The following is a 14,243-nucleotide window of genomic DNA, read 5'->3' on the forward strand; positions in this document are numbered from 1 at the left end:
AATGCCATTTTTGCTCAAATTTTTCATATAAACTTTTGGGCATTGAGTTGGCAATCTCTAGTGGGGTTTTCTTAAAACTTTCCATCATGGCATATATAGCCTCCTCCATTTGATTCTTTTCAACTTGACCAAGATTATCAAAATCAATATGAGAAAATTATATTTAATCTACACTATTCTTAACATTTTCATATAGATTTTCTATATTAGAGAATAGGTTATGACTCACCACTTTAAATTGCCTATTGTCATCTGATTCTATTCTCTCCTCATCAAATTTAGCTTGTGCAACATATTTCCTCAAATTTTTCTAAGCCCCTCCTTCCTACTCTATTATTTTGGCTTTCTCCTTTTCCTATTGTGTAGTGACATGTGCACCTTGTAATAGGTGAAGTTGGTTAGGGCTGACTTGGTTTAACAATCTTCTTGGAACTTGTCATTGGTTTAGCCTTAGCCTTTCTCTTCTTTTGATCAATGGGAGTAGGTACTTCCTCAACTTCCTCTTCCTCAACACCTTCTATAGCATCTATCTCTTTCTCTTGTTTATCTTCTCCCATTCCTTGTATTAATGCAAGTGGTGCTTAGGTATAGGTGTCTTCTTCCTCTTCATCCTTTTCTTGCTTGACACCTTCACCAAATTTATCTTTCAAATTCTTCACCAAATTCTCCTTCTTCTTTATGAAAAAGGTACTCTTGAGCTCCATGGTAATATTAGATTTTTCCATCTCATACTTTCCAAATGCAATAGCATGTTTATCTATTTCTTCTACAAGTAAAGCTATAATAGCTATATAGGCCTCATCTACATTGATTTCATATCCTAATGGCCTTAGCCATCTAACCCTTGGAGTTGTTGCTTGAAAAAATGTGTAATCAACATCAACTAGGAAACAAACATCATCATAATGCTTTTCCACTAGGGATACTAGAATACTCAATCTTTTCTTCATAGATTGCTTAGAGTCCTCAAAATAACTAGTCATTACAAAATCAAAATTCTCACCTAGCTATTCAATAAACTCACTATTTGTACTACCACTAACTTGTTTTTTTTTCCATGCCACAATGCCAAATTTAGGAAATGTGTTTTGAACATAAAAGAAGATACATATTAGAATAGAACCAAACTTACACTATGCACTCTTTTTCTTTCTTACTGCTCCTATGTGCTCAACCAATTGTTGTAATTGTAGCTTGACAAGATCATATGTGTGATCCTTTTTCAAAATCTTATAACCAACATCTACTACAATACAAGGCACACTATTTAATCTACTTGATTGATAAAAATTATGTGAAATAACCCTTATTGAAAAATCTATTAGAGGATCTATGATGGTATCTATTGTTATTCCTCTCTTATTTCACACAGCTCGTGTATTCTTCTCAATAAATTTTTTTGAATCACTCCTCAAAGTCTCAGGCTGATCTAGGATTGGATACCCTATTACCCTATGGATTATTCTTTTGGTTATTTTCATTGGCCCATTTTCTAACCAAAGTAAAAATTTAACATGAATCCTACTTAATAAAATCTTAATCCATTTTCTCTTTAAAACATTTGGGAAATGTAGGGCTTGAGTTAATCCTTTTTTCTCTATAATTTTAAATTCTTCCCTTAATACACCATTATCACAAAGTTTATCATATGCTTGCTTGATCTCCATATCTCCAATACTACCAATCTTACAGTTGTAACACTTCCTGAGATCCTGAACCATTAAATTTTTTTGTGGTATCATGGATAATGCACCAGAGGGGTCTTGTTTATATGCAATATTAGGTATGGCCTTAAAAATTAGTTGTTTCATCTCATTACTAACCAATTGAACATTCAAAACCTCCTTACCCTCTACTTCTTTAGCCCTCAAAAAACTAGATTCCATTATCTAAAACTAGGGTTTATGAAAATAGAGAAAAATGCAACTTGGCAATTGCTAAATACCTTGCAAGGTTTGTCAAAATGGTGTTGAATCACTACTCAAATCTTTTGCAATCACTTTTGATAAATGTCTTGATTAACTCTAGCTCTCCTAGCTCTTTCTCAATTTTGAAATGATGTAAAATGAGTTGAAATTGATCAAATGCCCCTTTGGTGTACTAAAATTAATGTTGAGTGCTTACACAACTGTAAGCTCAATATTAACCAATTTTAGGCTCACTCGACATCCTCTAACATTTAAATCATTAGCAATCATTATGAGCTCAACATCAACTAGCTAGTCTGTTAGCTCAACATCCTCTAGAATTTCATGCGGCAGTCATAGGAAATGTTTCATGCTCTACAATAACATAAACTTAAAGATTTTTCTTGGATTTGTAATAACATCATCTTGCATCTTTTTTCATGCTAATGTAATATTTAGAGTACTAAATCCTTTGGAAATGATGCATGATATAATTTTTGAATATCAGTCCCACATAACTCTTGATTGATTAGTTTGATGAGATGTGATCACCTCACCCATTAAGTGAAGTGATCCCTTCTTCATTTTATGTGTTTCAATCATCCTTTTTCTTTAATATCTTGCTCATTTCACTTCTAGAATTTTCAACATTTACCTTGCCTTTTCCTTTATCAAAGTCACAACTTGGTGCCTTTGATATTGTTGGACAATATCGATTGATGTGACCAGTCTTCAAATAGATAAAAAATGTGGTTTGACTCAACCACCTTTTTTAGTCACTTCTAAAGTGTGTTCTATTATAATTCTTAGGAACATGTCCATATTCTTGATAATAGTGATAGGTATATCTTGTATTGTAATCCCAATTGTAAGAGTTGCCATTGTTCCTTACCTTTTTTTTCTTATTTGATGGCCACATGGGTTTAGATATGTACTCAAAATCTCTATGTCCATACTTTTGATAATTAGAACAATATCCTTCAAATTTTTGTGTGTGCATAGTCATAGTTTTGCATTCATGTGCCTAATGACCTTGTTTGTTGCACCTGTGGTAGTGAACCGTGCTTTTGTCCTTGATATTCTGATTTGTAGTTTTGTTGCTACTACACACATTAGCATTATGTCCTTTCTTACCAAAATTATGACAAGTAGGTTTGGAATTCTTACCCTTTTTGCTCCTTGCTTCAACACTTTTGGATGACGCTCCTTCTTTAGTACTTGTGTATCCTAGTCTAGATGTATCATTGTTAGATCTAGGGGATCTCATTAACTACTCTAAGTATTTGATGGCTTCACTTGGTTTATTAAAATTTTAAACAAATTCATTTTCTCTTTTTAGGTCATTTTTTAGTTACTCATTTGACAACTTCATTGTTTTTATCTCAATGTCCTTGACATTCAACTCATAGTTGGCATTCATCATTTGACTCAAAGTATTCAATTGCATATTGGAAATCTTGGTTAGCTTTAATGATCTCTCTTCCAGTCTATTGCTCAAAATTATTTCATCTTCTTCAATCATGAATTTTTCTTCCATGGATTTCTTCTTATGTTTAGTCACTTCACATAGCAATATGCCTTGTGATTCTTTCTCTAACCTGATATTTCTAACTTCCTTAGCTTGGACTCTATTCCTTTACATTAGATCTACAACTACTACGTCAAATTCATTGGAGTCTCCATTAGAAAATATCTTAGTTGTATCCATCTCTTTGTATTTTGTGTCATTCTCCTTAATGGAAATTTCCTTCCTTCTCTTCAAATATTTCTTTAGGCCTTCTCTTACTTCATTTAGTTGATGTAGAATGAGTTGTATTTCAATTCCCTAATTCTATATGATCTTCCCCAACTTGTAGAGTTCCATTTTAAGATCTTTTCTCAAAGTTTTAAAGCTTCTCTTTCAAAGAACAAGGCTTTGATATCAATTGTTGGAATTACAATAGGAAAGGTAAATTTTGAGGGGGGGGATGTGAATTAGTAGTATAAACTTTGACCCATAAAAAATTCACCACACATCCATCTCATACATTCATTAAGTGAACTAAAATACAATATACATAATATACATCTAAATCATGTAAACAAGTAAACATTCACACATGTTGGACACTAGATATTATTACCCAAAAACCCTCCAATGAGAAGGTAAAATTGGGTTGGGGATGACACCCAAAAATCTTCACTACTATAGTAATAAAGTGTATCCAATGAAGGTTAAAATGTTTGATCATGAGACATGATCTACCCTATGAAAGGTTTTCCCTATTAAAGGCTTACAAAGACTATTAGGCCTCACCTTGATAAAGGATTTCAACACCCTGTTAAAAGTGTGCCTTGTTAAAAGACATCAAATCACAGTTAACTAAGTTCCCTATTAAAGGATTTCAATACAACCTATTAGTACTACTTTGTTAAGAAATTTAACTGAGTTAACTATTAGAATGAATTAGCATTGATCTTGTGGTTAACACTTGGTTTCTTGATGATAGGTCACCTCTAAATTGATGTATTCTTGATCCTTCTTGATCAAATGTCTCTATATTGTATGTTATTTCCTTCCCATGTTCTCCTTTAACTAATTTTGCAATGAAATCTCACTTCTCAATTCCTTAGCAACCATGAATGCTCTATTTGCACATGCAAACTTCTCTCTTTGATCCTTCAACACACATATGAAGTTTAGAGTTTGTCCTCTTTAAGAAGACTTAGGTGACTTAGGGTTAGATATGAATCAACAGTTGTCATTCATCCATTTTTTTGCTTAAACCTTCCCTTTACCTAATTGGTAGCATGAAATTCATAGGGATTCCAACTTAAGATTCATTGTTATCTTCAAAATATTGTAATTCAATCTTTAAGTTAGCTCAAAAATGGTTTACATAGTAGTTTGTGTCATTACAAACAACTATGTCAAAATTTTCTTACTTGGAATCTAAAGTCTCTAATACTTGACATATAATATCTTCTATGCTATGACTTAGCATCAGTATTACTTGTCATGCATTGCTTTCTTGACTTGTGTATAACTTGGCATATATTATCTACTCGACAATTGAGTCACTCGGCACATGAGTGACTCAACATTCACTATGGACTCGGCATGCTCTAACATATACATGTTGTGCTCTATATGAACTAAGTAAATGACTTAAGTGTATAGACACTCATTAGTCAAAACCAATTTGAGATCAATAGATTCATGCTTTTTCACATTGATTTCTTGGTGGTGGCTATAGCATTGAAGGCTTCCATGGTTGTATTGCAATGGTATTTTTGTTGAATAATACATGGTGATGGATGCTTTTGGAGTCTGGGTTTTTCCCTTAATGAGGGTTTTACAGGGTATATCTTGTGTCATATTTTTGTGGGTATGTTATCTATTCTCTTGCATGTGGATTTTAATTGCATATTTATTTCAGATCTATTATGGGTTATTTGGAAATGATTATATTCTTTATTGCAAGTTTTCTTACAAGTGGTATTAGAGCTATGGTTTTATTATCGTAGCCCTAGATTGAATCCATGAGAATGAATGAGAGGATAAAAGAAAGGGCAAGATATATGAGGTGTTTATTAAAAACCTAAGAGTTTTGGATTTGTCGTTATAATGGGATGTTAGTAGATTTTGGGCACGTAAAATTAGTGGACAAAAGAGTTTTTTTTGGATGTTTCATTTAAATGAGGATTTTAGGAGGAGCTTGCAAAAATGACCTCCTAGGTAAAAATGAATGTCATCATTGGATCCGGCTTGATGTTTCCATAAATTTTGATATATAATATGTCCTAGTTTGGCCATGTTCAAAGGAAATGAAAGGGTTTTTTAGTTTCAGCCCATGATGGTCATCAAATTTAATCCCGTCGAAATTGTTGTCACAAAAAAAAATTGTAGTGAAAAAGGTAAAAGGATTGTCTTAGTTAAATGACCATAACTTTCTCTCAAGATATCAAATTTTAGACTTCTTACATGTGTTTGAAAGCTAATTTAGTGATGGGGACACAACCCAAGCACAGAATGGACACAACAGGAAAGGGAAAATTTTATTTACTATGAAAATACGCTAGTACACTTAGTGTAGAGAAACAAACTCCAAAACATTCCCTATGGGCTTACAATAGCATAAATCTGGAGATAAATTCTTCTCCCAATACCTTCTCTCAAACTCCACTCCGAACAGCCTTTTACAATGCCAAAAATGTTCTTAAATAGACCCCGAAGGGTTAAGGATTAGGAATACATTCTAGAAAGTGCTAGTTTCCATCCACCAACCAAATAGAAGGCTCCAAAAGTTGCATTAGAAGTTAGCACAAAATTAGAAGAATCCAAAAATGGTAACCGAACTTTCGGGAGGCATAACTTTTGAACCATAGCTCTGATTGACGAACCATTTACATTTTTGAAAAGCTCTCAAAGTGCTCTATAGCCCTATGGACCAGCTTCACTCATCCCCCATTTTTTGGCACTATTTGAGGTCATTTAATTTCCCTAACCTAACTTTGAAGCATTCTTAGGAGGTCTCCAAAAATCAAAAAACTGCGATAACTTTCAAATCGTGGGGCCTTTTGACCTAATTCTTGTTCTAGAATGCTCTAAATTACAATTACATTCATCCGACCAATTTACACCCTCTAATTTACCAAAATTATGGGTCAATTACATACTCCTATTTTTTTGGCATTTATACGTATCCCAAGGTGTTCAAATACTCTACCCTAGAACACTGATAGTGGAACTATGAGAGTTGGAACCTTTATTTGACCCAAATGGGTATCTAGAAATGCAAACACATGAAATAGAAAGTAAGTCTAAGTACATTTTTTTGGGTGACATAGGATTTCCCTTATACCTCTAGATACTCCTGCATCATTTAGAGTTCTACAACATGATATAGGTTTGGTTCTATGCTTTAGATATTTTGTTAGGTTTTAAGAGCCCAAGATTTGGATGTTGTTTATTTTGAGCACAAATTAGGGCATAAATTGCGCATATAGAGTCAAATTTTTTACTTCAAGTAGTCAATGGAAAGCTCTTGGAGAGCTATACACATTGGTTTAGATTTGGTGAAGGTTTGGTATGGTTTATTTTGTGATATATTAATTTGAATATTTTATGCTATATATTGACTATGGTAACATTGTGAGTTTATGAAAATGTATATTTTAGAGATTTAAAATTTGATGTCATTGTATACTTAGTTCATATTTTAGATTGGTCTTATGATGATATGGTTATCAATGTTTGGTTTGGATATATATGACGACTTATTGGGTCTACAAGTTGTGTAGTGTTGTAAGTAGTCTATACTTATAGGTTGCATTTATAGCTTAGTTATGGGTTGTCTTTTCTCATTGATCTTTCATTATTAGTGCATATTTAGATTGGTGGCTTGGATTTAGGTTGTTTATGCCCTTAGTCACATGTTTTGTTGATTTTTCTTCATGTAGAAGGGATGAGATGTTGTTACCAAGTATGGTCATGGTGGAAGATTGTGGTTGACTATTTTATGCTAATAGGTTGGACATATTAAGAGTTAGATGTTTGGTTCATGGATGTGATCATGGTGCCATGGATTTTTTTAGCATGACATGATTGGATGTATAGGTACATCCTTGATGTTCATTGGTTTTGTTTCCTAATTTGGTTATGATGGTATATCTTCTTGGTTGAGGATCATGGTTATTTGATTTTTCTTGAGGAGCTCATGATGTGCACTTTGAGTTCTTTGATAGTTTGATGCCTTGGTTGATTCTCATAGTTAGAGGATAGTTTTTAAATCATTATGTCAAGGATAGCTTAGATACATAGTTTAGTAGGAGCTTGTGACAATGATGAGGTGACAGTGTAGGATTAGTTCTTAGTTTGGTTTGTATATTCTTGGTTTTACTTGGTACTAAGACTTTGGTTGTGAGTGTAGACCTGAAGGATCTTCATGTAAGAGGTGGATTTTGTGATGTCATAGGTGACTTGGTACCATGGCTGGGTGGGAGTTTTTGGCATTGATATATTTATTGAGTGTTTGCATATGTTGGAGGTTCATCTTAGATCCTATTGCTATAAAAGCATCTTTGACATTTGCATGGTGCACATTTTATCTTCATGGTGTGTGGAGATGGTTCTTCATGGTATGGGGAGATGGTTTTTTTCATGGTGTGTGAAGATGGTTGCATCTTGATGACTTATAGGGTTCTTGGTACAGGTGTGGTTTATACTTTCTTTTGACATGTTATTTTTGATGTTAGGATGGTTTATTATTATGTCATGATATAGTCTTGATACACATTTAGAGTTAAATGACATGTTATAATATGTTCATCTAGAGCATGTTATCTCTTTGATTGAGATGCTTTAGATCATGTTATCATGTCTATGTTCCTAAGGTGATTGTTGGAACTTTGACAATGATCTTCGTTTAGTTTCTTGGTATTGAGTACATTGATCATAAGATGGATACTTCATGATCTTGCTATGTTTCATTTGGAGTTGGCATGGATTGATTAGTTATTGGTGCTCATGGATATTTAGAGATGGTGGTGATGTTGATTTCTCTTGGATTAGAGAACTATTTGTTGAGATAGTTGTTTGGCTTCAATAGGAGAGTCTGAGGGGCATTCACCTGATATGGACTTGAGAGAAGATTGTTCTTAGATGAGTCTTGGTTAGAGACTTGGATATCTTGATGAGCATGATCATTCCCCACTCTTGGTCTACTCAGCAGTTTACTATTTGAGACATATAATGCATTGTTTCTCTCAGGTGCATTATATTTATGTTTGTCTTTCATGGATATGAATCTTGAGCTATGATACATGAGTTAATTCTAAAGTTTTTGATAGGCCAACATTGGGACAAATAATAATAAATAATTGATGGTTTATAATAAATTTTAGCTTGTCTATACGTGTCAATTCAAGAGCGTAAGCTTGTGAAAGGTGATTGAGCAATATGCCTTCAAGGGATGATAGTTTTGACCTGAGTGTTTATGAATGCAACTACAACACATGAAATTGAATCTATGGAAAACTAAAGAAATCTCAACGATAGGAACTGTCACTTCTTGCAACAGGAAGTTAATTGAAACCTACTAACATAATAAGAACATAAAGTGACAAACTCTAGAAATCACTTCAGAAATCAAACTCACAATTCTAAAGTTCACACATTTAATCAATTAAACACAATACATTTATCAATGCTATGAATTCTATTAACAAACCTCTAAATAATTAATCACACTCTTCTAGATAATTAATCTAAATGAATTCTTATTACAAAAGTTGATGTTTGATTAGAAGTTGGTTTAATTAAGAATTGTAATCTACTTAGATCACGACAGGGAGTTTCATAGTGACAGGAATTTGTTTTCAATAGGCTAGTTCAAATTATAGGGTGTGGTAGGAGGTATGATAAGTGGTGACAGGGAATATTATAGATGGCGACGAGAAGTTGTGCGTATTGTGAATATTATAGCTCAATGACTGAAAGGATATAGTAGGATGAATACAACAAATGATATTATGAGTAGCAAGGCTTAATGGAGGTGGTAAGAAGAATACAATGGATAGTATTATGTAATAGATTTATGTATTAGCAGAATAATGATGTATATCAAACAATTCATTTATAAGATTGTCACAACCAATGATTCTATCAAACAACTAAATTCATGATTAATTAACAAGTTCTGTATGGATTCAATTAGCAAACATACATATAGAAAACTCCTTATAAATGCACACAATTAAATCTGAAAGGAACACACAAAATCAATAATACTAAAACACTTACAAAGCAAACTATAGTAATCTCACCAAGTTTCCTGAGAGGGGGCCCTTCCTCTGGTTTGCAAGGTGAGTGAAGAGAAAGATGCTTGTTTATGTGGGTTTGATCAGCAAAATGAATATTTTATTTCTTAGATGAGAAATGGAGAATAATGATACCTTTTGTTCTACACTAAGCTGTTTATATACATGCAACCTTAACAAACTTATAATAATATCTCATGTATACATGCCATCTAAAGAATGGCTATTACATAGAAAATTGATCTAATAGAAGTCTAAAACTTGCAAAGAATAGATAATTCTATTGTATTGGTTCAGAACAACATTGTCTTCATCCACAGGTTTGAGCCATGGTAGGTTCAACTCCTTACACAACAATGATAATGGGCAATTATGAGCCAAGCTTGCTGCCATGTACAAAGTCCTCCATCCTATAATAATAGATATGCAACAATGTAACAAAGTGCAGTTTCATGCCAAGGATAGGCTATCATTTTGATCATTCCAACAAAACTGTATTATCTGTGATTGTTGATTAACAGTTGAAAATGGTTATTGCATAATGGAATTTGGTCCACGTGAGAATTTAGCTGAGCTGGTAACAATAGCAAAAGAAAAACTCGTAATAGAAAATTTGCATTTTAAAAATGACCTCTAACTTTTCCGTCATGCACTTTTTGAAGATTCTTCCATGTGGGATTGTAATTGGGCACATTCTAGACAATACCCATGTCTCAAATTTTTGAGATTCGCCCATATCTATTCACAAAAGGAAATGCAAAACTGCCTATCCTTATTTTTAGTTGCTAATTTTCCAGCTAAGTTCTTTCTCAACATACTCCTTGGTCAATAATCTTGGAAGGAATAATGCTTTAAATAATGAATGCCAATAAGATATAGCAAGCAATATTTTCAAAGTGGATGGAGCTTTGTATTTCTAAAATAGCTACAGGAAGATGTCTAGTGGGTGATAGGAAGAACCATAACTTGTTAGATAAATACAATTTCATTTATTTGTTCACATATTCTATCTAATAACTATATTAAATATTACTCATAAATATTCAATCATATGCAACATAGAAGGAGAAAATGGAATAGAAGATGGGAATTGAAATGCTTGTGAAGGCTTATACAAAGGTTAAAATATGGTATAATTTGGGACATAAAATGCTCTCATGATTCCCCCCAACTTAGCTTATTGCACATCCTCGTGCAATCATTATGATCACGAGGTCTTCATTTTTAACTAAAAGAACTTTGAATTTATATTTTTGGCTTCATCTCCACCCTGAACCATGATAACTCATAAGCACAAATCCCTTTCTTTTGCTTTACATAACAAGCTTTCTTCTTCTTCTTCTTCTTTTTTTCAATAGGGATATCTCCTTTAACTTTCATAAATCATTTTTCTTTTCTCTTTTATTTTTTTTATCTCTTTTCATTTTTTATAGTATCATGGTTCAAAAGGTTTCATATAGGAGAATTTATCTCAATTTGCATAGGAGGAATTTAAATGGGTAAAAATATGAGAGATGAGAGATTAAAAAAAGGCTTTTGTATGATGGATATAATGGATAGTATGATGGGTTTAGTAAGGATGAAAGATGGAAGATAATATGGTGACAATCTTCCTCCCAACTTAAAGGTTGACTATCCATGGGAGACAAAGGGAGGATAGGAAGGGGTGTTGCATAATGATCAACATAATTAAGTAATACAAATAAAGTTAAGAGATAAAATAAGGAAAAACAAAATTGATTGTTTTACCAACATGCATGTGTAGAGAGACCAATGTTGAAACATAGAGCAACTCAGCAACTTGTGCCACCAAGAGTGATGAATCATCAATAAGGAACAAAGAGAGGCTCCCAAAACTGCACTGCAACACCACAAAAGACCACCATCTGAGTGAAAGCATTGAAGAGAAGACCAGTAGAAGGAACCATAAAAACTAGGAGAGTGACTGCAATTGGAGGGGCTGCCAGCATCAACTGAACTAGTATAGATCATATAGGAAGTAGCACATTCCACTAAAACACCTCAATTGAACATGCAACTCAGATTATGGGTGATCAAAGATTTGAGGACCACACTAAAGAGGAGTAGAGCTGTAGGAATGATTGATAGGAGGTGCCAAAAAGGAAAGAACCACTGAAACCAATAAGTGTTCCTGAAAAGAATGATTAGCAAAAAAAACTAGGAACACCAATTATTGCATTTTGTCTTTTCTTTTTTTTTTCTTTTTTTGATCAGCAAAATGAATCTTTTATTTCTTAGATGAGAAATGGAGAATAATGATACCTTTTGTTCTACACTAAGCTTCTTATATACATGCAGCCTTAACAGACTTATAATAATATCTCACATATACATGCCATCTAAAGAATGGCTATTACATAGCAAATAGATAACAAAAGTATACAACTTGCAAAGAATAGATAATTCTGTTGTATCGGTTCAGAACAACATTGTCTTCGTCCACAGGTTTTGAGCCATGGTAGGTTCAACTCCTTACGCAGAAATGATAATGGGCAATTATGAGCCAAGCTTGTTGCCACATACAAAGTCCTCCATCCTATAATAACAGATATGCAACAATGTAACAAAGTGCAGTTTCATGCCAAGGATAGACTATTATTTTGATCATTCCAACAAAACTATATTATCTGTGATTGCTTATTAATAGTTGAAAATGGTTATTGCATAATGGAATTTGGTCCACGTGAGAATTTAGCTGAGCTGGTAACAATAGCAAAAGAAAAACTCGTCATAAAAATTTTCATTTTAAAAATGACCTCTAACTTTTCCATCATACACTTTTTGAAGATTCTGCCGCGCGGGATTGTAATTGGGCACATTCTGGACAATACCCATGTCTCAAATTTTTGAGATTCGCCCATATCTATTCACAAAAGGAAATGCAAAACTGCCTATCCTTATTTTTAGTTGCTAATTTTCCAGCTAAGTTCTTTCTCAACATACTCCTTGGTCAATAATCTTGGAAGGAATAATGCTTTAAATAATGAATGCCAATAAGATATAGCAAGCAATATTTTCAAAGTGGATGAAACTTTGTATTTCTGAAATAGCTACAAGAAGATGTCTAGCGGGCAACACGAAGAACCATAACTTGTGAGATAAATACAGTTTCATTTATTTATTCACATATTCTATCTAATAACTATATTAAATATTACTCATAAATATTCAATCATATGCAACATAGAAGGAGAAAATGGAATAGAAGATGGGGATTGAAATGCGTGTGAAGGCTTATACAAAGGTTAAAATATGGTATAATTTGGGACATAAAATGCTCTCATCAGGGTTCATTTGAGAGATGGTTTACAATTGGTTATTTCTATTTGCATATGTTTTTATGCTAGTTAAGTTTGGGAGATGGTTTTATATTGGGCATATTCCTTGGATTAGGAATGGTTTATGAGTTTGACCTTCTTGTGAGGGCCTTACATCCATGATTAGTTATATGGTATGGTTTTGTTTTTTGTTGAGGCTTCTTGTTGGCATTTAATGGAGGAGATCACACTTGCACAATTTACATCTAGAGGTGTGTGTATAAGGACATGATATAGGTTATGATTTCCATGGTTTCTCTTAGGTCTTGGTTATCTTCCTAGATGTTTGGTTTTTCTTACATTGGATTTGAGATTGTGATCATTGGTGTGTGCTCATGTATGTCATGTGAGAGATGACATGGTTGTTTCTATATCTCTTTCCTTTAGTGGTTATGGAGAACTTAGGAGAGTGTTGTAGACTTGTTATGAGAGTTGTTCTTGCAGGTTATTGATTTATGTGTTTTGGATGTCCTTGAGACTACATGGATTCACTTCTTTGAAATGTTGTGAGTGGATTGATTATAGATTTGACATTATCTTTTGAAATGGGAGCTTCTTGGTATATATGTGGAAGGTAATGCTCTTGAGTCTTGCAATTATAGGTTACAAATTGGATATGTTGATGATGTGACATTCACTTGGTATACCTTTGAAGGTATGGATGGTTGGATGGGTTTGGCACTTGTCATGGGTGCTATTTCAATTATGAATATTTTGACAACTACAGATACATGTGATTAATTTTGGATTAGGTTTTTGTGCTTTACATTTTAGTTGGTACAGTATTTTATGATCTTCTAATGTGATAGGTTGGGTGGCTTTCTCTTTGGATGGCTTCTATGTATGTTCAATGATAGTGCATGGAGGTGAGATCATTCATGTTTGAGATGCTGGATACATTGATTTTTTTGTGGGTATTAGGATGGAGCACATGGTCTACTTTGATCCATGATGGTGGATGTGCTTGGAGAGATTGTTCCCTTGTTCATTTATGTGGCTATGAATTGACCCTATGCAATGTATACAATTGGGATATTGTTGAGATAATGGGTGTTGCACACATTGCATAATATTGTTATATTATTTTATTTTATTTTATTATGTAATGTTGTATCTATGACCACCTAAATGGATGTGCAACATGTAAAGATTCCCATGGGATATACTTGATGAGTAATATTGTAACATTGTGATAATA

Source organism: Cupressus sempervirens, chromosome 5, assembly GCF_028749045.1.
Source record: "Cupressus sempervirens isolate cs-2001-9-10 chromosome 5, ASM2874904v1, whole genome shotgun sequence".
Taxonomy (NCBI): Eukaryota; Viridiplantae; Streptophyta; class Pinopsida; order Cupressales; family Cupressaceae; genus Cupressus; species Cupressus sempervirens.